Source organism: Chiloscyllium punctatum, chromosome 10, assembly GCF_047496795.1.
Source record: "Chiloscyllium punctatum isolate Juve2018m chromosome 10, sChiPun1.3, whole genome shotgun sequence".
Lineage (NCBI taxonomy): Eukaryota > Metazoa > Chordata > Chondrichthyes > Orectolobiformes > Hemiscylliidae > Chiloscyllium > Chiloscyllium punctatum.
Window position 1 is genome coordinate 100,908,812 of NC_092748.1, and position 26,000 is coordinate 100,934,811.

General features: G+C 39.7%; 1 protein-coding gene and 1 long non-coding RNA gene across 2 annotated transcripts in view; one reads left to right on the forward strand and one right to left on the reverse strand.

Annotated features, from left to right (window-relative positions):
- Nucleotides 1–13,923: 13,923 nt before the first annotated feature.
- The window catches only part of klhdc3l (kelch domain containing 3-like), a 120,621-nt gene continuing 108,544 nt past the window's right edge, over nucleotides 13,924–26,000 (forward strand). Inside the window, exon 1 of the mRNA XM_072579878.1 lies at nucleotides 13,924–14,144. The gene's annotated coding sequence lies outside the window, so the exon portion shown is untranslated. The remainder of the gene's footprint in view (nucleotides 14,145–26,000) is intronic.
- Nucleotides 14,114–18,428, reverse strand: LOC140482409 (uncharacterized). The gene is made up of 3 exons (XR_011961724.1): nucleotides 18,380–18,428; nucleotides 17,968–18,060; nucleotides 14,114–14,221 (listed from the first exon to the last, which is right to left on the reverse strand). It is a non-coding gene; the product is annotated as an uncharacterized lncRNA (long non-coding RNA).

Here is a 26,000-nt window from a genome sequence, read left to right on the forward strand (position 1 = left end):
GGAAGGTCACGTTGTAGTTGTACAGGACATTGGTTAGGCCAATTCGGAATATTGTGTGCAATCCTGGTCTCCTTCCAATAGGAATGATGTTATGAAACTTGAAAGGGTTTAGAAAAGATTTACAAGGATGTTGCCAGAGTTGGAGAGGTTGAGCTATAGGGAGAGGCTGACTAGGCTGGGCCTGTTTTCCCTGGAGCGTCGGAGGCTGAGTGGTGACCTTATAGAGGTTTATAAAATTGTGAGGGGCATGAATAGGGTAAATAGACAAGGTATTTTCCCCGGGGTGAGGGAGCCTAGAACTATGCCCAGTAGAGGGCATTGGTTTAAGGCAAGTGGGGAAAGATTTAAAAGGGACCAAAGTGGCAACGTTTTCACACAGAGGGTGGTGCGTGCATGCATGGAATTACCTGCCAGAGAAGAGGTGGAGGCTAGTACAATTACAACATTTAAAAGGCATCTGGATAGGTGTATGAATTTGAAAGGTTTAGAGAGATATGGGCCAAGTGCTGGCAAATGGGACTAGATTAGGTTAGGATATCTGATCGGCATGAACGAGTTGGACCAAAGGGTCTGTTTTCATGCTGTACATTTCTATGACTCTATGACTGTAAAAATAATTGTTACAAAAGAAACAACAACCAAATAGAATAATGCAAACTATCTATTTAAATTTCAAATGTCAATACTTTAAATACATAGTAAAAGTGTAACCTTATCAACTCCCGAACACTCCTAATGAATTGAAAAGAAGTAAAGCATCTTTTTATAGTACTCAAAGTTAAAAATGAAATTAAGAGTTTCTCACTGATGGATATCTCCCTTAAGCTTAAGAAGAGAGATTTCAAAACATTCTAACAAACCTTTTCGGGCTCCAATATTTACCAAGCTGAGTTACAAGAAATCTAAAATAAACATATGTCCACATTTTCAGATACAGTCTACAGCCAGATTTCAAAAACTGTTAATGTGGATAAATACGTGGTTATCCACTTTGGTGGCAACAGCAGGAAGGCAGATTACTATATAAATGAAGTCAAGTTAGGTAAAGGGGAAGTACAACGAGATCTAGGTGTTCTTGTGCATCAGTCAATGAAAGCAAGCATTAGGTACAGCAGGCAGTAAAGAAAGCTAATGGCATGCTAGCCTTCATAACAAGAGGAATTGAGTTTAGGAGAAAATAGGTCCTTCTGCAGCTGTACAGGGCCCTGGTGAGACCACATCTGGAGTATTGTGTGCAGTTTTGGTCTCTAAATTTGAGGAAGGGCATTCTGGTTATTGAGGGAGTGCACTGTAGGTTCACGAGGTCAGTTCCCAGAATGGTGGGACTATCATATGTTGAAAGATTGGAGCGACTGGGCTTGTACACACTTGAGTTTAGAAGGATGAAAGGGGATCTGATTGAGATGTATAAGATTATTAAAGGATTGGACACTCTGGAGGCAGGAAGCATGTTTCCGCTGATGGGTGAGTCCAGAACCAGAGGACACAGTTTAAAAATAGGCCATTTAGAACAGAGTTAAGGAGAAACTTCTTCACCCAGAGAGTGGTGGATATATGGAATGCTCTGCCCCAGAAGACAGTGGAGGCCAAGTCTCTGGATACTTTCAAGAAAGAGATGGATAGAGCTCTTAAAGATAGTGGAATCAAGGGTTATGGGGATAAGGCAGGAACAGGATACTGATTGAGGATGATCAGCCATGATCAGAATGAATGGTGGTGCTGGCTCGAAGGGTTGAATGGTCGAATGGCCTACTCCAGCACCTATTGTCTATTGTCTATTCATTGCCTGATGAAGTACACAAGTTACAACCATCCCTTTAATTCCATGATCCTCTATTTCCAACTAAACCATGTGCTGTGGTACTTTATGAAATACCTTTTGAATTTTCATGTAGATCACATCGACTACCTTTCTTTTTCAACTCTCACTATTTATCATACAACTCAATCAAATTAGTTTAATGCAATATATAACCATATTACTCTAAGACAGAAATAATTTTATTCTTCACAAATGTCTCTAATACATTCCTATCACTAATGCAAAACTGATTGGCCTGCAGTTGTCAACTTTATCCCTTTCACCCTTTGAACCACTGTGTGACATGTTCAATTTTTCATACCCAGCTCTGGCATGCAGAAAAATGTAATAGATGGATAATGGACTAATTGATTAATTCTTTTTGTCTATTACTATAAAAATATATATTGAGTTTCTGGTATTTATTTATCTGTTCATTTCTATTGCATTTGATTAGGAGTTTAAAATTAAAAACCTCATCTATTATCTGCCACTTTTCAAAGGCAATGAAGATCTTATGAATGCATGTGTTATAACCAGCAGAAAGTTGCAATTAAAAAAGGAGTTTTCTGTTCATAGTCTTGGGCATGTTAATAATTCTCTTAGATATCAACATCAGAGTGGAATTAAGCAATTCAACCTTCTAAGACTGTTTAATTCTACTATTCAATTCGATTATGAATGATCTGTATCTCAACTCCATTTATCTGCCTTTGCTCCATAGCTCTTAAAGCCCTGACCTAACAAAAGTCCATCGATCTCAGGCTTCAAAGATAAATGTGAATGCCTGCAAGGACATGCAAAAAGGGCACTCTGGAAGACAGAGTCCAAAAATACATTGAACATAAAAAGTGCAAAATCATCTAATTTCAGCTAGATATCTTTATCCTATTGAGAAAATCATGCAGCGAAATTGCATTTATTCAACAGCAAAACCAATAACTTATCTGTGAAATGATGAAGGCGAGGCAGTTTAACAATTGATATTAGCTAAAATATTTTCAATAAGAAAAATTGGCATAAGGATATATACTGTACTTTATGATACAAATGGAACTGTATAATACTGTGACCTTCTTTAAAAAATATACCCTCTAGTTTTGGGTTCCCCTACCCGAGGGAAAAGACCTTGGCTGTTTACCATATCTATGCCCCTCATGGTTTTATAAACCTCCATAAGGTCACCCCTCAGCCATCTATATTCCAGGGAAAACATTCCCAGTCTGTCCAGCTAAGATCTTTTCCCTAGGTTAGGGAGTTCAAAACTAGAGGGTATAAGTTTAGAGTAAGAGGGGAAAGATTTAAAAGGCACCTGAAGGGCAACTTTTTCACACAGAGGATGGGTGTGTCTATGGAACAAGTTGCAAGAGGAAGTGCTGGAGGTGGGTCCAATTACAACATTTAAAAGACATTTGGACAAGTACATGTACAGGAAAGGTTCAGAGGGATATGAGTCAAATGCAGACAAATGGGACTAGTTCAGTTGAGGAAACGAGGTCAGCATGGACAAGTTGGGCCCAAGGGCCTGTTTCCATACTATATGATTCTGATAAGATTTATCAATTTCTTCTGCAATAAACAAACTAAAAGCAACATAGCCTGGACACTTTTTTTAGGCAACTTATACTTTCAACTACAGAATAGTCTTCTAATTTTTAATATGACTAAAAATCTCAATCACAGTTATACTTCACTCAGTCACTTTGATATTCAATGTTCCTTGAATGAGTCCAAAGTGATTCTTAGTTCCCAATAGTGTATAGCCATTTGAAGAAGGGTCACTGGATTCAAAAAGCTAGCTCTACTTTCTCTCCACAGATGCTGCCAGATCTGTTGAGTTTTTCCAGCAATTTCTGTTTTTGCTTCAGATTTCCAGCTTTCACAGTTCTTTGTTTTGTTTTAGTTTACTGTATATCCATTGTTTTGTTTTCCCAAGCTATGATACTTTCAAACTCAGAACATTCTTTCATGATGAGGGATTTCTTAGAGATCCTACTTCTGGCTCATTCTAGGCCAATTTATGACTTGGAAGGGCCAGTGTTGGACTGGGGTGTAAAATGTTAAAAATCATACAACACAAGGTTATATTCCAGCAGGTTTATGTTAAAGCACTAGCTTTCGGAGCACTACTCCTTCATCAGCTGGTTGTCCAGTTCTTTGAGAAGGTGACCAAACAGGTGGATGAGGGTAAAGCCGTTGTTGTGTTTATGGATTTCAGTAAAGCGTTTGATAAGGTCCCCCATGGTAGTCCACTGTACAAAGTACAGAGGCATAGGATTGAGGGTGATTTAACGGTTTGGATCAGAAATTAGCTGGCTGAAAGAAGGTGGTGGTTGATGGGAAATGTTCATCCTGGAGTTCAGTTACTAAGGGTGTACTGCAAAGGTCTATTTTTAGGTCCACTGCTGGATCTGGATGAGGGCGTAGAAGGATGGGTTAGTAAATATGCGGACGACACAAAGGTCGGTACATTTGAGGATAGTGCTGAAGAATGTTGCAGGTTACAGAGGGGCATAGATATGCTGCAGAGCTGGGCTGAGAGGTGGTAAATGGAATTTAATGTAGAAAAGTGTGAGGTGATTCACTTTGGAAGGAGTAACAGGAATGCAGAGTACTGGGCAAATGGTAAGATTCTTGATAATGTAGGTGAGCAGAGGGATCTTGGTATCCATGTACACAGATCCCTCAAAGTTGCCACCCAGGTTGATAGGGCTGTTAAGAAAGAATATGGTGTGTTAGCGTTTGTAATAGAGGGAGCAAGTTTCAGAACCAAGTGGTCATTAGATTAGATTAGATTACTTACAGTGTGGAAACAGGCCCTTCGGCCCAACAAGTCCACACCGACCCGCCGAAGCGTAACCCACCCATTCCTGTACATTTACCCCTTTACCTAACACTACGGGCAATTTAGCATGGCCAATTCACCTGACGTACACATCTTTGGACTGTGGGAGGAAACCGGAGCACCCGGAGGAAACCCACGCAGACAGGGGGAGAATGTGCAAACTCCACACAGTCAGTCGCCTGAGTCAGGAATTGAACCCGGGTCTCTGGTGCTGTGAGGCAGCAGTGCTAACCACTGTGCCGCCGTGCCGCTGCAGCTGTACAAAACTCTGGTGCAGCCTCACTTGAGTATTGCGTGAAGGTCTGGTCACCGTATTATAGGAAGGATGAGGAAGGTTTGGAAATGCTTCGGAGGAGATTTACTAGGGTGTTGCCTGGTATGGAGGGAAGGTCTTACAAGGAAAGGTTGAGGGCCTTAAGGCTGTTTTCGTTAGAGAGAAGAAGGTTGAGAGGTGACTTAATTGAGACATATAAGATATTCAGACAGTGGACAGTGAGAGCCATTTTCAGAGCTTGGTGGTGGCTTGCACAAGGGGGCATAGCTTCAAATTGAGGGGTGATAGATATAGGACAGATATCAGAGAATAGTAGGAGTGTGGAACGCACTGCCTGTAACAGTTGTAGACTCGCCAACTTTACGGGCATTTAAATGGTAATTAGATAGGCATATGGACAAGAATGGAATAGTATAGGTTAGATGCGCTTCAGATTGGTTTCACAGAGGTGGAGCAACATTGAAGGCTGAAGGGCCTGTACTGCACTGTAATGGTTTATGCTCTATGTTACCTCCGAAACCACGAACATTTAGTTTATGTAGCGGTCTTCTCTGTGACACAGTGGTCAAATGCCTTTCAGAATCCCACTTAATGCTACATCAGGTTCCCTTTTATGCATGTTACTTCCTCAAAGAACTGGAATTAGCTAGTCAAACATGATTTCCCTTTCACAAAATCTTGCTAACTTTACGTGATCACAATGGACACGCTAATAAGCTCCTTATTAGGAGATTGTAGAATTTTTCTTTGATAGATGTCAGACTAACTGGTGTATATTTTCTAACTTTCTGTCTCCTTCTTCTTGAATAGAGTAAATACTTCCACTTTTTTCTATCTCAAGATGTTTCTGGAAGCCGGAAATGTTGAGAAAAAATAAGACAAATGCATCTCTTATCTCAGCATTTATTTTTAAGCCCCAAGGATAAAGAATATCTAGACTAGGGTACTTAGACTCATACAGCATGGAAAGAGACCCTTCGGTCCAACTTGTCCATGACAACCAGATATCCCAACCCAATCTAGTCCCACCTGCCAGCACCCGGCCCATATTCCTCCCAACCCTTCCTATTCATAAACCCATCTAAATGCCTCTTAAATGTTGGCAATTGTGCCAGCATCCACCACATCCTCTGGCAGCTCATTCCATACACATACCACCCTCTGTGTGAAAAGGTTGCCCCTTAGGTCTCTTTTATATCTTTCCCCTCTCACCCTAACCCTATGCCTTCACATTCTGGACTCCCCTACCAAAGGGAAAATGCTTTGTCTATTTATCCTATCCATGCCCCTCATAATTTTGTAAACCTCTATAATGTCACCCCTCAGCCTCCGACGCTCAAGGGAAAACAGCCCCAGCCTGTTCAGCCTCTCCCTCTAGCTCAAATCCTCAAACCCTGGCAACATCCTTGTCAATCTTTTCTGAACCCTTTCAAGTTTCACAACATCTTTCTGATAGGAAGGAGACCAGAATTGCATGCAATATTCCAACAGTGGCCTAACCAATGTCCTGTACAACCTCAACATGACCTCCCAACTCCTGTACTCAATACTCAGACCAATAAAGGAAAGCATACCAAACGCCTTCTTCACTATCCTATCTACCCGCAACTCCACTTTCAAGGAGCTATGAACCTGCACTCTAAGGTCTCTTTGTTCAGCAACACTCCCAAGGACCGTACCATTAAGTATATAAGTCCTGCTAAGATTTGCTTTCCCAAAATGCAGCACCTCACATTTATCCAAATTAAATTCTCTCTGCCACTTCTCAGCTCATTGGCCCATCTGATCAAGTTCCCGTTGTAATCTGAGAAAACTTTCTTCCCTGTCCACTACACCTCCAATTTTGGTGTCATCAGCAAACTTACTAACTATACCTCTTATGCTCACATCCAAGTCATTTATATAAATGACGAAAAGTAGTGGACACAGCACTGATCCTTGTGGCACTCCACTGGTCACAGGCCCCCAGTCTGAAAAACAACTATCCACCACCACCCCCTGTCTTCTACCTTTGAGCCAATTCTGTATACAAATGGCTAGTTCTCCCTGTATTCCTTGAGATCTAACCCTGCTGATCAGTCTCCCATGGGGAACCTTGTCGAACGCCTTACTGAAGTCCATATAGATCACATCTACTGCTCTGCCCTCATCAATTCTCTTTCTTACTTCTTCAAATACTCAATCAAGTTTGTGAGACATGATTTCCCACGCACAAAGCCATGTTGACTATCCCTAATCAGTCCTTGCCTTTCCAAATACATGTACACCCTGTCCCTCAGGGTTCACACCAACAACCTGCCCACCACCGACGTCAGGCTCACTGGTCTATAGTTCCCTGGCTTGTCCTTACCACCCTTCTTAAACAGTGGCACCATATAAGCCAACCTCCAGTCTTCCTGCACCTCACCTGTGACTATTGATGATACAAATATCTCAGCAAGAGGCCCAGCAGTCACTTCCCTAGCTTCCGCAGAGTTCTCGGGTACACCTGATCAGGTCCTGGGGATTTATCCACTTTTATGCATTTCAAGACATCCAGCACTTCCTCCTCTGTAATATGGACATTTTTCAAGATGTCACCATCTATTTCCCTACGTCTTCCATATCCTTTTCCACAGTAAATACTGTGGAAATACTCATTTAGTTTTGGCCCCATCTCCTGCGGCTCCACACAAAGGCCACCTTGCTGATCTTTGAGGGGCCCTATTCTCTCCCTCGTTATCCTTTTGTCCTTAATGTATTTGTAAAATCCCTTTGGATTCTCCTTAATTCTATTTGCCAAAGCTATCTCATGTCCCCTTTTTGCTTTTCTGATTTCTCTCTTAAGTATACTCCTACCGCCTTTATACTCTTCTAAGGATTCACTCGATCTATCTTGTCTATACCTGACATATGCTTCCTTCTTTTTCTTAACCAAACCCTCAATTTCTTTAGTCATCCAGCATTCCCTATACCTACCAGCCTTTCCTTTCACCCTAACAGGAATATACTTTCTCTGGATTCTTGTTATCTCATTTCTGAAGACTTCCCATTTTCCAGCCGTCCATTTACTTGTGAACATCTGCACCCAATCAGTTTTTGAAAGTTCTTGCCTAATACTGTCAAAATTGGTCTTCCTCCAATTTAGAAATTCAAATTTTACTTCTAGTCCATCCTTTCCCATCACTATTTTAAAACTATTAGAATTATGGTCGCTGGGCCCAAAGTGCTCCCCCACTGACACCTCAGTCACCTGCCCTGCCTTATGTCCCAAGAGTAGGTCAAGTTTTGCGCCTTCTGTAGTAGCTACATCGACATACTGAACCAGAAAATGTTCTTGTACACACGTAACAAATTCGTCTCCATGTAAACCCTTAACACTATGGCAGACACTATGGCAGACCCAGTCTATGTTTGGAAAGCTAAAATCCCCTACCATAACCACCCTATTATTCTTACAGATAACTGAGATTTCCTTACAAATTTGTTTCTCAATTTCCTTCTGACGATTAGGGGGTCTATAATAAAATCCCAATAAAGTTATCATCCCTTTCTTCTTTCTCAGTTCCACCCAAATAATTCCCTGGATGTATTTCCAGGAATATCCTCCCTCAATACTATCCCTTATCGAAAACACCCCCCTCCCCTCCTCTCTTGCCTCCCTTTCTATCCTTCCTGTAGCATTTGTATCCTGTAACATTAAGCTGCCAGTCCTGTCCATCCCTGAGCCACGTTTCTGTAATTACTATGATGTCCCAGTCCCATGTTCCGTTAGATGTTATTTTTCTTCAATAGATTCAAAGAGGTATACAGCATGGAACAGACCCTTCTCTCCAACTTGTCCATGCTGGCCAGATATAATAACCTAATCTAGTCCCATTTGCCAGCACTTGGCCCATATCCCTCTAAACCCTTCCTATTCATCTACCCATCCAGATCTCTTTTAAATGCTGCAATTGTGCCAGTTCATTCCATACATGCACAATCCTCTGCGTGTAAAATTTGCCCCTTAGGTTCCTTTTATATCTTTCCCCTTTCACCCTAAACCTTTGCCCTCTCATTCTGGAGTCCCCCACCCGGGGAAAAGACTTTCTCTACTTATCTTATCCATGCCCCTCATGATTTTATAAACCTCTATAAGGTCACCCCTCAGCCTCCAATCCTCCAGGGAAAACAGCCGCAGCCTTTTCAGCCTCTCTCTATTGCTCAAATCCTCCAATTTATATTGTATCCAATCGTCTAAGCACCCATTAATCTTTATGAAGTTGTATACTTCTTTCAAATTTAAACTTCACTTTTAGCTTGGTCAGTTATATACAAATGAAATATCCTTTTCCTGGTATTGTTATTTCTCACTCGAATGTATCTTCACTGATAATTCTGAAACGTCTTCAAAGGATGTGGACGAAATGTGGGAACAGGCTATTGAGTAGCCATGGGGAAATAAATGGCAGAATCTTGAAACGACAAATGGCCTATTCCAGTTCCTATTTTCCATGCTTTTTAATCATTTGTCAAATGTGGGCATCACTAGCTGACCAGCATTTATCCCTAGTTGCCCTTGAGAAGATGGTGGTGAACTGCCTTCTTGAACCACTGCAATCCACCTGCTGTCGGTTGACCCACAATTCCATTAGGTAGGGAATTCCTGGACTTTAACCCCACACCAGTGAAGGAACAGCAATGTATTTTCATGTCAGAATGGTAAGTTGACTTGAAGGGGAACCTGCAGGTGTTTGGTGTTCCCATGTATCTGTTGCCCTTGTCCTTCTAGATAGAAAGTCTGGAAGGTGCTGTCAAAGGATCTATAGTGAATTTCTGCAGTGCATCTTGTAGATAATACACATTGCTGTTGCTGAGCATCAGTGGTGAAGAGAGTGGATGCTTATGAATGTGGTGCTAATCAAACAGGCTGCTTCATCCTGGATGGTATCTTGATGAACTGCATTCATCACACTCCTAACTTGTGTCTTGTAGATGGTGGACAGGCTTTAGGGAGTCAGGAGGTGAGTTACTCACTGCAGTATTCCTAGCCTCTGATCTGCTTTTGTAGCCACTGTATTTATGTGGTGAGTCCATTTGAGTTTCTAGGCAATGATAACCCCCTAAGATGTTGATAATGGGAAATTCAGTTATGATAACATAATTGAATGTCAAAGGGTGGCAGTTAGATTGTCTCTTATTGGTGATGGTCCTAGCCTGGCATTTGTGTGGTGCAAATATTACTTGCCACTTGTCAGCCCAAGCCTGGATATTGGCTAGATTTTTTTGCATTCTGACACTGCATTGCTACTAACCTACACCTTAACCTAATTTTCCAGATCACTTTTGTCAGTTCAGTATTAGTACCCATACTATACCCTTTATTTAATTTTCGAACACCAGTCTTAGATCTACTATTCTCACTCTTAAATTGAATGTGAAATTCAATCATGATCATGGAATCGTTGTTAAGGTTAAAAGTGGAGCACAAGGTGTTTTATAACGAAGAAGGTGCCAAGATTACACCTTGTAGAAAATGGCATAAACATCTATAATAACAATGTATAGATCGCTAGTCTCCAAAGACCCAGGGAAGTGTTGAGAATCACACTTTGTAAACAGATATACTTAATACTGGCTGTGCATTTAATTCCAAAGTAGTATAAGAGTTCAGGGTCTCACATGTATCAAATCAACTTTTCTGTCTGGACACAATGCCCACAGGATTCATGTCATCTTGGAGATGGGCTTTTAGAGAAAAGATAATTAGAAGAGTATGTTAACCAGAGGATATAATGTTTCTGCAAAGATACTTTTGTGAGTGGGCAAAATAATGTGGGAACAGACGGACTTGTCTATTTTAGCAGAAAGAATAGAAATGATATTATTTAAGTTGAAAGAAATTGCAGAACTCTGTAATACAGAGGGATCTTGCGTTCCAGCACATGAATCACAAAAAGTTAATATGCACATACAAATGGCTAATGAGGAAAGCAAATGGAATGTTGTTTATTCCAAAGAGAATGGAATACAAAATTAGGAAAGTTTTGCTCCAGTTGTATAGGATATTGGTGAGACCATATTTGGACCATATGTTTTGGTCTCCTTATTTAAGAAAGGACATAATTGCATTGGAAACTTGTCCTTTTGGGACAGTTTAGGAGCAAAGGGCATAATCTCAGAATAAGGAGTCAAATATTTATTATAGAGATAAGAAAGATTTTTTTGCTCTTAGAGAATAGGGTGGTATGGTGACTAGTGGTTAGCACTGTGGCCTCAAAGCACCAGGGATCCGGGTTTGATTCCACCCTCACATGACTGTGTTTGGAGATTGCACGTTCTCCCCATATTTGCGAGGGTTTCTCTGGGTGCTCTGGTTTCCTCCCATAGTGCAAAGATGTGTAAGTTAGATCGTAAAATGGTGTATTGGCCATGCTAAATTGCCCATAGTGACCAGGGATGTGTAAATAGGTGGATTGGTCATGGGAAATGCAGGGTTACAGGGATAGGGTAGGGGGATAGGTTGCTCTTTGGAGTGGGTAGTATGTTTCCACACTGTAGGGGTTCTATGATAATGAATCCATGGAATTCTTTGCTGATAAGGTTTGATCATTAAGTATATTCAAGGCTAACATAGACAGATTTTTAATCAGTAAGAGAATCAAAGGTTATGGGAAAAGCCAGAAAAGTAGAGTTGAGAATTAGTGGATCAGCCTTGATCTCACTGAATGGTGGAGTAGACCTCACTGAATGACCTACTTCTGCTCCTATGTCTTATAGTCAAAGAGGGTAATCTTGGCCAATTCTTTGGGATGAAAGTGTTGTGCTATATGAACATGTTTGGCAGGTTCAACCTGTATTCATTGGATTCTAGAATAAGTAGAACTGATCTTATCCTAATGTGAGAAACAAAGCCCACTCACTTCAATAATTTCAGTCCGAGACAAGATCTGAATCAGTAGTGCCATTTATTTTACACTTGCAAGTGGGTGTGATGTCACTTTCTCAAGGCAAGGGACATACACACACCAAGTTCAATTGATACATAACATTTATATGATTTGATGTCTATTGTTTTACACTGCTCCCTCCCCTGCTTACATCGTCCACTTCCCTAAGACCGGCCCCCATTACCCCTGTTTACCTCTTGCCTTATCCGGCCTTGTCTGTGATAAAATGCTTATTTCTGGTCTCACAAGGCTGTTTGACCTTATCCTGCTATAGGTCATTGTTAGGCATATTCTTTCTTCATCATTATCTACCCCCTTCATCTGTGCCTTTCCCGAGGCCGTTCTGATCCCTATGACCCTTTTAATTGGGGTTTGTTCCTGTGTTTTTGTAAAAGTGGGAAGCACATGTTTATATCTACTGTTTGTACAGGCGTATCTAGCTTAACTTCATCCCCTCACAACATCTTATCTACTTGCCCATAATGTCTACCTTCTGACATACAGTTTTAGCTAATACAAAAACAATTCTACATTTCCTCTACATCGTTTCCATTCTTGTTGACTCAGCTCTTGACTAAAACAATTACCCACTGGTGTAAGTTCACCTCCTTTGTAAAATGGAATTGCAGAAGTAACATTAATCCACCTATATCCCACACTAAGAAGATTTGATAGGGAGGATGTCAAAAGGGCATTTCCTTTTATGGGAGAGACCAGAACTAGTTGAAAGATAAGAGATCTCCTATTTAAGATGGAGATGAGGAGAACTTTTTTTCTTTCTCAGCAGATTGTTAGTCTGTGGAGCCCCCTTGCCCATTCAATTTATTGCATAATCAATATTCAATAAATTTATTCTATATTTTTAAGGCTGATTTAGATAGATTTATGACTGACAATGGTCTCAAAGGGACAAACAGAAAAGGAGTGATCACAATCAGCCATGATCTTTTCAAAAATGTAGCAGTCCTAAGGGGCCAAATGGCCTACTCATGCTTCACCTTTGTATATTTGCATACCATGCATGTTTCTTGTCAGGAGAATTCAAAACAAAGCATATGACCCCTTTCACTCATTCTTATACCATATATTAATGTACAGCAGGTTCAAACTGCAATCTTAAAAAACCTTGTATTTGTAACAACAATGAAATACTGTCATTATGACAGGCTTTAGCCTCATTGTACTTACATATATATTGAACTTTTAATTAGAACTTACCTTTTTTTTAAAAATAGGCATACTCTCAAAGGTTGACTCAGATGTAATCAAGTGGCGATGGGGAGAGGAACGCTGGAATGTCACACCTGAACATTCCAACCATTCAAAGGCAGAGAAGCAAGTTAAAACAAACTGGACTGTGATCTCCTGTGGCTACAAGCTCTCTCTCTCTGTGTCTTTGCTTGAAGCCAGGAAGGAAGTGAAACCACAATCAAAAGGAAATATGACAAAGACCTTTCAACTGACCTGCAAAGCCAAATCTCAAAATCAACAGTTGCCTATCAATACCAATGCTATTGTGTCACATAAGGTAACAAACATAATGTCCCGTACTCAACTTTTCATGGAACTCAGAGACTGACTTATTAGTTAAGTTTTTAACTTAATTTATTGAACTAGCCACTTATTTCTAATCTGTGTGGATGCAACCGTACATATGTATAATCTTGCCACCAAATGAGTGAGATGGGTAAATAAATAAGAGGAATCAGTTCACCCTACCTCATCTGAGAGCTTGTCAATTTGGGGTATCCAAATAATAAATTGGGGAACCTTGTCCAGGGGCTGATTCTAACAATACTCGGTTGCATTAATATTGTATATTGTTTAATGCAACATAAATTGCAACGTAAATTTGCCTGAAGTGGGAAACCATGTGGGACATTTTCATAAAACAATTCTTTATAATTTTAAAACAGTGTATCCCCAAGAGCACATTCATTAAACATTAACTTATGCAAGTTAATTGGGTCATATACAGTTGTTAATGTAATGTCCTGTGCAGGAAGCTAACTGCTGATGGCCATGAAGCAGCCCCATTCCTGTTTCCTCTTGCACTGCTATATCAACTGTTAACAAACTTCCTCTTTTCAATTATCGTTTAGATATCATTGGATGGCAACAGGTTTTGGAATGCAGTAAAATATACAGAAAGTACATTTGCAGAATTTATTTTGGAGTGGGGGTCTGTTATTTTCTTCAGATTGTAAAGGAAAGAAGTGAAGTGCGTAAAAGATAAAATTCACAGCAGAAGGAAGCTCATGGAGTCAGCAAAAGGTCAATCTCCCAGTTTATTTCCCAGTTAATTAGTCCAGGGTAAGTGTTTCTCTTAGCTTTTACATCCCAAATCTTGGAGTTAATTGCTTATGTTCTTTTTTTCTGGTGCCATAATTCTGAAATTCAAGAAGAAAATTGCCAAATAAAACTATCTTTAAAACAACAGACATATTTATACGGCACATTTTGGACAGGCACCAGCCATGTTAAAAAAGTTTTACAGCCAAAGAAGTAATGTTAAAGAATGCTCATTATTGTATGAAAGCAACAGTTAATTTGTGCATTGCAAACACCCACAATTAGCAGAGTGATAACTATCATATAATCTGTTTTGTGATTTTGATACAAGGATAAACATTGGCAGAGACACCAGAAATAATTACCCTTATGCTGCTTTTCTTCACAAGACACAGAATCTCTTAGATCCCTTCAAACAGGGAAACAATTTACAGTAATTCTCATCTGAATGACCCACTCTTCTAACAATGCTGCACTCAGTACTTCACTAGAGTTTCAGACTTGATTGGCAGTAAAGATATAGAGTACTGGATAACACCAGACATTATTCCTGAAAACTAAAATTGTAGTTCAATTTAGGATTGTATCCTGCTGTTCTAAGCGCCAACTAAACTTCAGGGTTGGAATCAAAATGTTGCCTCATGTTGTGCATGTAGGAAAGGGTCTAAAAACGTTTTAATCAACTGAAACAAAATATAAGGTCTGAAATTGCACAGCAGCTTCTTTTGCTTCTATAGAAAGGAAAAAAGACTATTGACCTTTGGGGTCATAATCTTTCAGGCATATTGATTCAGCTATAACGTTTAAAATGGCATTACTTGTCTTTTCACGATTCAAACTCATTTGTTGTACGGTACTAGCCTTTTTTCATTTAATATTGTATATATGAATTAATTAAAATCAATGGAAATGACTGTGAGGTTTTAATGGTTTAATTTATAAATATGCCTGTATTTCCATTCATTCATTTACCGTTTTCTTAGATTTTACCACAAAGACTTTATTTGGTGATTCATATACTAATTAAAACTGAAATTCATGAATATTCAAAGCTACAAATCAAATCTTTCACACAACTTATCAGTTTTGGCAGAGAGTCAAGAACCATTGATTTCAGAATCTTCTTTAATGAAAATTGTTAGGCCTCATCGTCAACAAGCTCTTTTCAAGAAAATATGACTTTTTTCACATTTGGCTCTCAGTATTTTTTGCTTACTTTACAAATTCTCAAAAATGCAGTCTAAATCGAATTAATTAGTAGGAAGAATACAATATTGTCTTTGCACTCTATGGATTTGATTAATACAGCAAATAATCATGATATTTAGAATAAGATGCAGCAGGAATCAGTATCTCCTTAATTTATATACTTTATTAAATTTACAAGTCAAAATTTATCTTGAGCCTTTACTGCATGCATTAAATTTAAGATCATGTAATATTTACAAATTTGTGTTGATTTCGAGTTGAGCATTGTAAATGTGACTATATAAATTTAGAATTGGAACAATTTACATGAAATATGCATGAAATTAGGTATTGTTTGTAATCAGTCTCCTGTAGTTTTGCACAAGATGGTTTTGTACAACAGTATAAAATGAATGATAACAAATGATCAAGTCCGCTTACATTATTTATGATTTTTGTTTTTCTTGACTGCAATTGGTCCAGACTAATTAAATAGATGAACTCAGGCATAGCATCGCTTGTTAATCTGAATATAATTGAAAAGTAAATGTACATTGAGACTTTAAACCTGGACGTGCTCAATGAAAAGATGTCCATAAACAAATATATGCATGGATATGGTATGTTGAATGATTGTTCACTAGTGACCATGAAATCATGTAAAGCTTTGAATTCTTCAATAAACAAGCAATTCTAATCTGACAAAGATCATAATTGAATTTGAAAAATGCAAGGTATGGACTCTAGCTTGGAAAGTATTTGCTATCTGATGGTAATCTGACAAGTCAAATCCCAGAATTAATCCTTGCTTGCTCAATTTTACAATTTTGCAATTTGGTTACATGGTGAACAGATATTGAAGATATTCACTAGAGGCTGCCAATGTACTTTTAAGAAAGGTATGTAATTTTATTGTACAAAAGAATAGGAAAAAAAGCTATGCATTAAATAATTTGGATATGTTACAGTTCACTGGAGTAATGCATTGGAAATCATGCTGCACCACTCCGAGAGTCATCACAAAAGTTAAAAGTGATTAACCATTAAATGGTCTAATTTTACCTGTCTCATTTATGCTAAAAGGGTCTCTTCATGTCTTTTTTTTCATTAACGAGAAAATAACTGTAATCAAAAGCTTCCATATACGTACAAAGAGATATGACAAAATGCAAGTATTATGAATGGGGAAGGGAATAAAGACAGGGAAACACTATTTTGGCACCAGTCCAGATCATAGACGTCATTCAGTTGATTCATTTTGGCTTTCATTCAACTCCTTCTGATTCCTTACTAATGATACAATGTTGTGAATACACCACATCTTAGCCTTTAATTCACCGATTGAGGATTCACCCTTTCAGTGCCTCTGTGAGTGGTTTTCTCCTTTTCATTTCAACAAGGGAATTTCACAGAGAGAAATTTACAGGGAGACAAAGAGTGACAACAGCTACCAGGAATTATTCTGTTACTTCTCTACACAGGAGGCAGAGCGAAAAACTTGGTGTTTTTTCTTTGCAGGCTAGAAACTTCCTGATTAACCAAATTTGGAGTATTGTGTTCAAATCTGGACACCTTATTTAAGGAAGGATCTGAAAGCCCTAGTGAGAGTTCAAATGAGATTTACCAGAGTGATACCGGGAATGAGTGACTTTATACTGAAGGAAAGATTAGAGAAATTGAATGTATTCTCCTTGGAGCAGGGAAGATTAAGAGGTGACCTTACTGAGGTGTTCAAAATTATGAACAGTTTTGACAGAGTAAAGAAGGATATTCTGTTTCCTCTAGTTGGTATGTCAGGAACTAGGGTTCAAAATTTCAAGATTGTCAGCAAGAGAGCTGGGAGTGAGATGAGGAGAAACCTCTTCAGACAGAGAGCTGTTATGATTTGGAATGTGTAGGTTGGGATAGTGGTGGATTGGATTCCATAGGTGGTTTCAAAAGAGAGCTGACTATATATTTGAAAGTGATTAACTTAAATGGTTACAGAGAGGGCTGGGAAATGGGACTATCTTGGAAGCTCTTTCAGGAGTTGACACAGATGCGATGGGTTGAATGGCCTCCTTCAGTACTGTAAAATTCTACATGATACAAGGCTGTAGCTTCTTGGCCAGGAGCCAATCAAGAATTTTTTTTATGCTGAACTGTTGTGAATCCCACAACTGGCCAATTGACAAATTAATCAAGTGACAGTCTCTATGCTGAATTGTTCTGAACACACAATATATCTAGCATTGTCTCCCAGTGCTCAAATAAGGCAACGTTGTATATACAGCTCACAATATATTTCAGCAAGCTGGTTTTAAAACTGCAAACATCTTCCACAGTTTCTTTGGTCGAAAGCAATATGCTTTGGCATTCTTTAGTTCACAGTCAAAAAAAGTCAAAGATAGTCTTTACCGAAAGCTGTGATAAACAGCAAAACCAATAGCAGGCAGGCCATCATCTTTAATTTACCAACAGCTCCAGAAGCAGACATTTGATTGGCTGTTTGCTGTTGGCAGGATGCTGTCCTGGGTACCTCTGCCTTTCAAAGCAGTGTCGCCATCTGCTTTTGGCCGTGGCATTGGACATTGACCATTTCCACAGAATCAGGCTTATATTCATGAGTCTATTGTTTAAGTGACTGAAATAAATTGTGAATGACAATATCACTTACCCTTCTAAGATCCTACTTCTGCCACCCTTCCTTTACTCCTCTCTGTTTTCTATGTTACAGGAAGCTAAGTGGTCCATTTGTGCGTTGTAAACTCTGATGAAAACACAGCAGATTTTAGAGCTATGTGTCAGTGTGCTCACACCCACTAATCTTTGCACTCCCTTTTGGATCTTCATCTCCAAATTGAATCTACCCATAAAACGGTTACGTTTCTGTTCCATTTTCAGATGGTGATCTACCTCCTGGTGCATTCCTAGAATTTTCAGTTTTAAGTTCAGATTTGCAGTTTGTCTATTTTGTTTCCATTGTGATGAATTATCACAACTGCAGCTTTAAGAGAAAACTGAGAGATTAGGAAATAGATGCCAAGCAGAGTACAGAAATGATAGATTGATGCATATCTGTTTCTCACCTGTAGCTATGCTTTTAAGGCCATGTTTTTCAGTGTTGCTGTGAAGAAGTACAGCCAGTGTCTGACCTGAATCCTTATTTATTTGACACTTTTGCAACAGCAGGGACAAAGAAAAAGAGCGGATGGGGGTGGAGAAGAAATAAATCAGAGGATATGTTTAGGGTCTGTAAATCATTGCCTAGCAAAAGTACCCTAAGTATTTACTGACAAGATTAATAGTTCTTGCATATGGCAGGGTCACAGGTTAATGGGTCATTCGTCATCCATGTAATCCTTCTTTCAAATGCTACTCAAGTTTTCTGTTCCACTTTGATTTCGTTCAGTTGAAGGCATCCACTTAAAACAACAGGAAACATGGCTGCCCCAAATGATTCCATTCAAGGTCAGAATTATGGCTTCGGAAATTCTCCAGTGCAGCGTGATCTGGATTCTGATTTAACAAACACGCTGTCAAAGGGTCTGTGAGATGAAGGTAGCCTGAGATTATAGAGAGGTAAAAACAATAAGTGACAATTGTCAGCATTGAAGTTCATTGTTCTCAGCTGGCCAATGTAGCAAGTTATGTTACTGCTGTTCATTCATTCATATCAGTTTTACTGTGTTGAAAATTCCAGGTACATCTCATTTGGCCATGGTGTTATTGTGAACTGAAGATAGATTACCTCCTTTTTCATGCCAATTACAATAACAAGATGTTTCTTAATCCTATGACTTAATTTGTAATTGCGCCAGCACTTTTGATAAAAGAATCTGCTTCTGATTGAGAAGCAGATGCTGTAAGGACCAAAGGATATTGGAAGACCCCAATCATCTCTCGTCCTTTTTCTCACCAGAAGCAAATTATCTTGTCATGGGTTTCACACCATGTTATTTAATCTCTTGAGGACTGATTCCACAATATGTCTCCCTATCCCTGAGGTCATAAAATGAAACTCCAGAATACGTGCATCATTCATTCTTGACTACTTGCTTTTCACATGGTGACAACTTAATGGTTATATTACCTCACCAGCACCTCTCTTGATTTGTCCAGTGTTGCTAAATTATCAGACTTCTCATCTCACATCCAGTATTAACTAAATGAACTATTGTGTTCCATTGAATATTTGAGTATCTTATGCTAATCTTTTTTCTTGTAGCTTTCAAAATATAATACTGAATACCACCTTAATTCTACTAGTTTGGAATATGTTCCACATCTTCATTGTTCATCAAAGATAAAGTCTCGCTTGATCTTACTACTTTTGCATTCATAAATCCCGAAACTTAAATTGTATTTTCTCCATTAAAACTAATCCAAATGGCCTTTTTTAGATGAAAGTTTATAATATTATTTGGGAACTTGTGTTTTCTCTACTTCCCAAGGTCTTATTACTAAGGAAGCTGTACTTGGGTACCTTTGTACCTCAGATGGACTGTAAGTGTCGACGTATAAACTTTTCACTATACTTGTTGAGTATATGTGACAATAAAGTTAACTAATTCATTCTAAGGGAGAGGTAAATTGTTTTTTGATATTAATCCTGTAAAGGTTTTTTTTAAGGATGTGAAACTGAATTTATTTAGCAGTGGGTCAGAAGAGTATTTCCAGGAAACCATGTGACCAAAGCTAAATGACGAGATAAGGTACCTGCTGAAGTGGTGACTGTCTTTGAACTTTTAAGTCTCCAAAAAAGAAATGTTAGAGACCAAAAGCAGGTCTAGATCAAAAAGACTGATCCAGAGCATCAAATAAGCAACTTAAAAGTAGTCAAGTAGCTGGAAAATACCGTGAAATTTGATTTGAGTTCAGTGAGGAAAAATCAATTAGTTAGTCTTTGTCTGAGTTTTTTGGAAAGAGACATTAATGAAGAAATGGTGAATGTGTAACAATTTTCTGAAAGGAAATACTTGCAATAGTATAAGTTGAGTTAAAAAATGTTAAAGTTAAAAAAGGAGTGGTCCTTCATTGTTTGTAAAGAATATTACTGGGAAAAAAAGATTAATTCCTTTTAATTCTGAATTAACAAATATATCATTGAAGAAACTGTAAGAGAAAGGCAGTCTGAGGTCACAGAAAGATAAAGACAGTAAGTGGCCATTATAGACATAACCATTTATTGTATCAGCTGGCCAATACATTAAATTATGTACTGCTGTTCAATCACTCACATTAGTTTCACTGAGTTTATTAGATTGCAAGTACATTTTAGTTAACCATGGTGTTATTGTGAACTGAAGATATATTATCTTCCACTGTATGTCAGTTACAATGACTAGATGCTTCTTAATACCATGGCTTTCCTTGGAATTGTGCCAACACATTTTAATGAGAATGAATGAGTCTTTGAAACAAAATCAGATTTTGAAAGAACCAAAGAACTTTGAGAGTGGCCAACAGGTCAGCAGTGGTGAGGCTGCAACTCCAGGGATAGCATGCCTGAATGAACAGGAACCAACAGAGAGGAAGAGGTTTCCCACAGGCTGGTGGTTAGGAGGAGGATGTCCTGGGCTAATGATTTGGACTTAGATGTGGGGCGAAGCTATTGCCATACAGGGTCCCTATTTGGAGCCCCACACCAGGTTTCTCTGGGCTATCTCGCTGCATGACAGCAATCCTCCAGACATGGGCAAAATGCCAGCAAAGATGGGCAGCCACTATTAAGTGACTATTTAAGTGCCTCGATTGACCTAGTAGCAGATACTGGATTAGTGATGCTGGAAGAGCACAGCAGTTCAGGCAGCATCCAACGAGCAGCGAAATCGACGTTTCGGGTAAAAGCCCTTCATCAGGAATAAAGGCAGTAAGCCTGAAGCGTGGAGAGATAAGCTAGAGGAGGTTGGGGGTGGGGAGAGAGTAGCACAGAGTACAATGGGTGAGTGGGGGAGGAGATGAAGGTGATAGGTAGCAGATAGCCAAATAGTCAACTTCATCACTGATGGCAACATGGCACGGTGGTGAGAGATTAGCTGACACTACTCACGGCACCTTCTCCCAGCACGACACCAAAGGATCCAGGAAAATATAGCCCTTACTTTCTAAATTTATGGATGCCACATTTGTGTCAGGGGAACTGATGGCTGATGGTCAATACTGAAGGACGCTAAAAGATGGCAACACTCCATCATAAAAGGAAAACCAAGCACAAGGCATTTTTGGCCCTTTTTCCAGAAAGCGAGAAGTGAAAAGTAGAGAACATATTACAAATATGTAGTGAGTTTTGAGAGGTTTTATAGCTCAGGTTGAGGTTCTGGATGTATGTTTGCTTGTTGAGCTGGAAGGTTCATTTTCAGACCTTTCCTCACCATACTAGGTAACATCATCTGTGACAAGAGTGTAGTGCTGGAAAAGCACAGCAAGTCAAGCAGCATTCAAGAAACAGGAGAATCGACATTTTGGGAAAAAGCCCTTCATCAGAGCTTTTGTCTGAAACGTTGATTCTCCTGCTCCTCAGATGCAACCTGACCTGCTGTGCTTTTCCAGCACCACACCCGACTCTGGTCTCCAGCATCTGCAGTCCTCACTTTCTCCTAACATCATCAGTGAGCCTCCGGTGAAGCGCTAGTGTTATGTCCAACTTTATATTTATGTGTTCTGGTTTCTTTGGGGTGGTAATGTCATTTCCTGTGTTGGTGATGTCTTTTTATCAGAGGGTGGTAAATGGGGTCTACGTAGATGTGTTTGTTGATAGAGTGCCAGTTGGAATACCATGTTTCTAGGAATTCTCGTGTGTGTCTCTGTTTGGCTTGTCCTAGGATGGGTATGCTACCCCAATCAAAGAGGTGTCCTTCCTCTTCTGTAGGTAAGGATACTAGTAATAGTGGGTCATGTCTTTTTGTGGCTAGTTGATGTTCATGTATCCTGGTGGCTAGTTTTCTGCCTCTTTGTCCAATGTAATGTTTGTTTCAGTCCTTGAAAGGTATTTGGTAAATTACATTTGTTTTGCTCATTGTCTGTATATGGTCATCTAATTCATTAGCTGCTATTTTAATGTATTGGTGGGTTTCTGGGTTACCATGATGCCAAGACATTTGAATAGTCTAGCAGTCACTTCCAAGATGTCTTTGATGTAGGGGAAAGTGGCTTGGGTTTCTGGGTGTGTTTTGTCTGCTTGTTTGACTTTTTGTTGGTGAGAATTCAGCGGACTGTGTTCATTGGGTACCCATTCTTTTTGAATACGTTGTATTGGTGATTTTCCTCTGCTCTTCATAGTTTCTCTGTGCTGCAGTGTGTGATGGCTTGTTGAAATAATGTTATAATGCAGCTTCGTTTGTGGGTGTTGGGATGATTGCTTCCGGATTTCAGTGTTTGGCCTGTGTGTGTTGTTTTTCTGTAGGCTCTGGTTTGAAGTTCCCCATTGGCTGTTCGTTGTACTGTGACACCTAGGAATGTCAGTTTATTGATGTTTTCCTCCTTTTTAGTGAATTTTATGCCAGTTAGGGTATTACTGATGGTCTTGAAGGTTTCCTCTAATTTGTTTCATTTAGTGTTGACAAAGATGTCATCCACGTAGTGGACCCAAAGTTTGGGTTGGATGGTTAGCAGAGCTGTTTGTTTGAGTCATTACTGCCTCTGCTAAGAAATTTGATGTCGGAGATGCCATGGGTGTTCCGTTGGCTTGTCTGTAGGTTTTGTTATTGAAAGTGAAGTGGGTGGTAAGACATAGATCCACTAACTTGAGGATGTTGTCCTTGCTGATGAAGTTGGTGGTGTCTGGTGTATGTGTCTTTGGTTCTTCTAATAATGTAGGCAGTTTATCTTTGGTCAGATTGATATTTATGGATATGAAGAGGGCTGTTATGTCAAAGGAGACCATTATTTCATCCTCTTCTTTCTTGGTGTCTTTGATGGTGTTTGGAAATTCTTGGGTGCAGTGGATGGAGTGGTGTGAGTCTTCTACTAAATGTTTTAGTTGTTGGTGTGGTTCCTTAGCTAATCTGTATGTTGGTGTTCCAGGTAGCGAGATTATGGGTCTGAGGGGACGTCCTGCTTTGCAAATTTTGACTGGGACTTTGGGACAACACATCCACCCTAGGACAAACCAAACAAAGACACGTATGAGAATTCCTAGGGGCATGGCATTCCAACCGGAACTCTATCAACAAACAGATTGACTTGGACCCCATCCACCACTCTCTCTGATAAAAAGGACTGGAAATAACATCACCAACCCAAGGAAACCTAAACACATAAATAGAAAGCTGGACATAACACCAATGCTTCACCAGAGGCCCATTAATGATATTACCTAATATGTATAATTGGTTATCATATTATTAGGTTGTCATATTATTAGGAAACAAAGTTAATAGAAAAGTGCAGAAGAGATTCAGAAGGATAGTATCAGATATAGAAAGTTAAGTTTGGAAAGGGTTGTGTCACTTTTTCTCTTACAAAAGTTATCAGAGGGTTAACCTAAATAGAGATTTTTATGGAAGTTTTTGATAACGCTAGTTGCAAAGAGAAGACTTCCACATGTGGAAAACAGCAAAACTGGAGGCTATCAGCATGATGTAAGGAATTCCTAAATTGGATATTCAGAAGAAAATTTGTTAGAGAAAGCAAAAAGCATTTTGCTAAACAAAAGGCAGGATCTGGACAACTAAAAGTAGGGCCTTGCATAGTTTGTAGAACAGAAAGACCTAGGGATTCAGGTATGTAATCTTTTGACATTTGCATCGCATGGTGGTTAAGATGGCATTTAGCATATTTGCCTTCATTGCTGAGACCTTTGAGTATTGGCATTGGGAAATCATGTTGCGATTGTACAGGATGCTGTTGAGCTGAAAATATGTTGCTGGAAAAGCGCAGCAGGTCAGGCAGCATCCAAGGAGCAGGCGAGTCGACGTTTCGGGCATGACCCCTTCCTCAGGAATGAAGCTCCAGCATCTGCAGTCCTCACTTTCTCCAGGATGCTGTTGAGGCTTCTTCTGGAGTATCATTTTCAGTTTTGATTGCCCTATTATAGGAAGGATATTAACAAGCTGGAGAGAGTTCAGAAAAGGATTCCCAGGAGATTGCAGGGAATAAAGTGAGGACTGCAGATGCTGGAGATCAGAGTCAAGAGTGTGATGCTAGAAAAGCACAGCAGGCCAGGTAGCATCCGAGGAAGAGTAGAATCGATGTTTTAGGCATAAGCCCTTCATGGAAGGTTTGAGTTTTATGGAGAGGCTGGGACTTCTTTCACTAGAGCGCAGGAGGTTGAGAGGTGACCTTATAAAGGCTTTTAAAATCATGAGGGGTACAGATAAGGTGAATGACAGGTAATTTTTTTCCTATGGTGGTGGGATTCAAGACCAGAGGACATACTTTTAAGGTGAGAAGGAAAATTTTAAAATGGACATTAGGGACAACTTTTTAACACAGAGAGTAGTTCATGTATGGAATGAACTTCCAGAGGAAGTGGTGGATGCGGGTACAGTTACAAATTTTAAAACACGTTTGGATAAGTACATTTGAATAAGAAAGGTTTGGAGGGATATGGGCTAGGAGCAAGCAATTGGGACTAGCTTAGTTTGGGATTACAGTTGGCATGGACTGGTTGGACATCTTTGTGATTCCCAGTGACATTGTCTGTAATAAATGGTGGTTGCTGGAAGAACTCTGGCTCAGAGTCAATGAGCTGGAGTCTGAGCTTCAAATATCTGGGAGTTACCTGGATACTGTGTTTCAGGAGACAGCCACCCCACTTAGACTAACTGACTCAAATTCAGCTCATGGTCAGGGACATGAGGGTGTGGCTGAGTGAGGCAGGTAGAGGGATTTAGGAGGTAGAGTTGCAGGAGCCTCAGCCTCTGTCCTTTTCCAACAGGTTCAAGGGTTTTGCTTCCTGTGCGGATGGGAATGGGGACTGCAGGTTTCAATGAGCTGATTGACCACAGCACCATGGTGCAGGGAGCCATTCAAGTGGGGGGGGAGAGAAGAGAAATCTTTTTGTAATTGGGACAGTATAGTTGGAGGCATAGACACTGTTCTTTGTGACCAGGATCGAGAGTCCTGAAGGTTGTGTTGCCTGCCCAGTGCTTGGGTTTGAGATATCTCATCTGGCCTGCAGAGGAACTTGGAGTGGGAGGGTAAAGATCCAGTGGTCATGGCCCACGTAGTTACCAATGACATAAATAAAACTAGTGTAGAGGTTCTGCTAAAGGAATATGAACAGCTAGGAGCTAAATTAAAAACAGAACCAAAAAAATAATAATCTCTGGATTACTATCTGAGCCACAAGTTAATTGGCGCAGGATCAATAAGATTAAGCAGGTAAATGTGTTGCTCAAAGATTGGTGTGGGAGAAATGGGTTTGAAGTAATGGGACATTGTCACAAGTATTGGGGAAGAAGGGACCTCATTCGATTGGACATTCTTCATTCGAGCTGTGCTGGGACCAGAGTCCTCGTGAATCACATAACTAGAGCTATAGACAAGGCTTTAAACTAAATGGGGAGGGGAAAGGCTCAGTTATAGGGGAAGTTAGAAAACCCAAATTAAAGGAGAAGATAAGAGTTTAGAACTCTGGAGAGGTTATTCAAATCTCCAGCACAGCCATAAGTAGGACAGATGAATGGAAAGGTTTGAATCAAACTTTAAGCACACTGGACAAATGACAACGAGAAGAGGGATGGTTAATACAGGACTGAAGGTGTT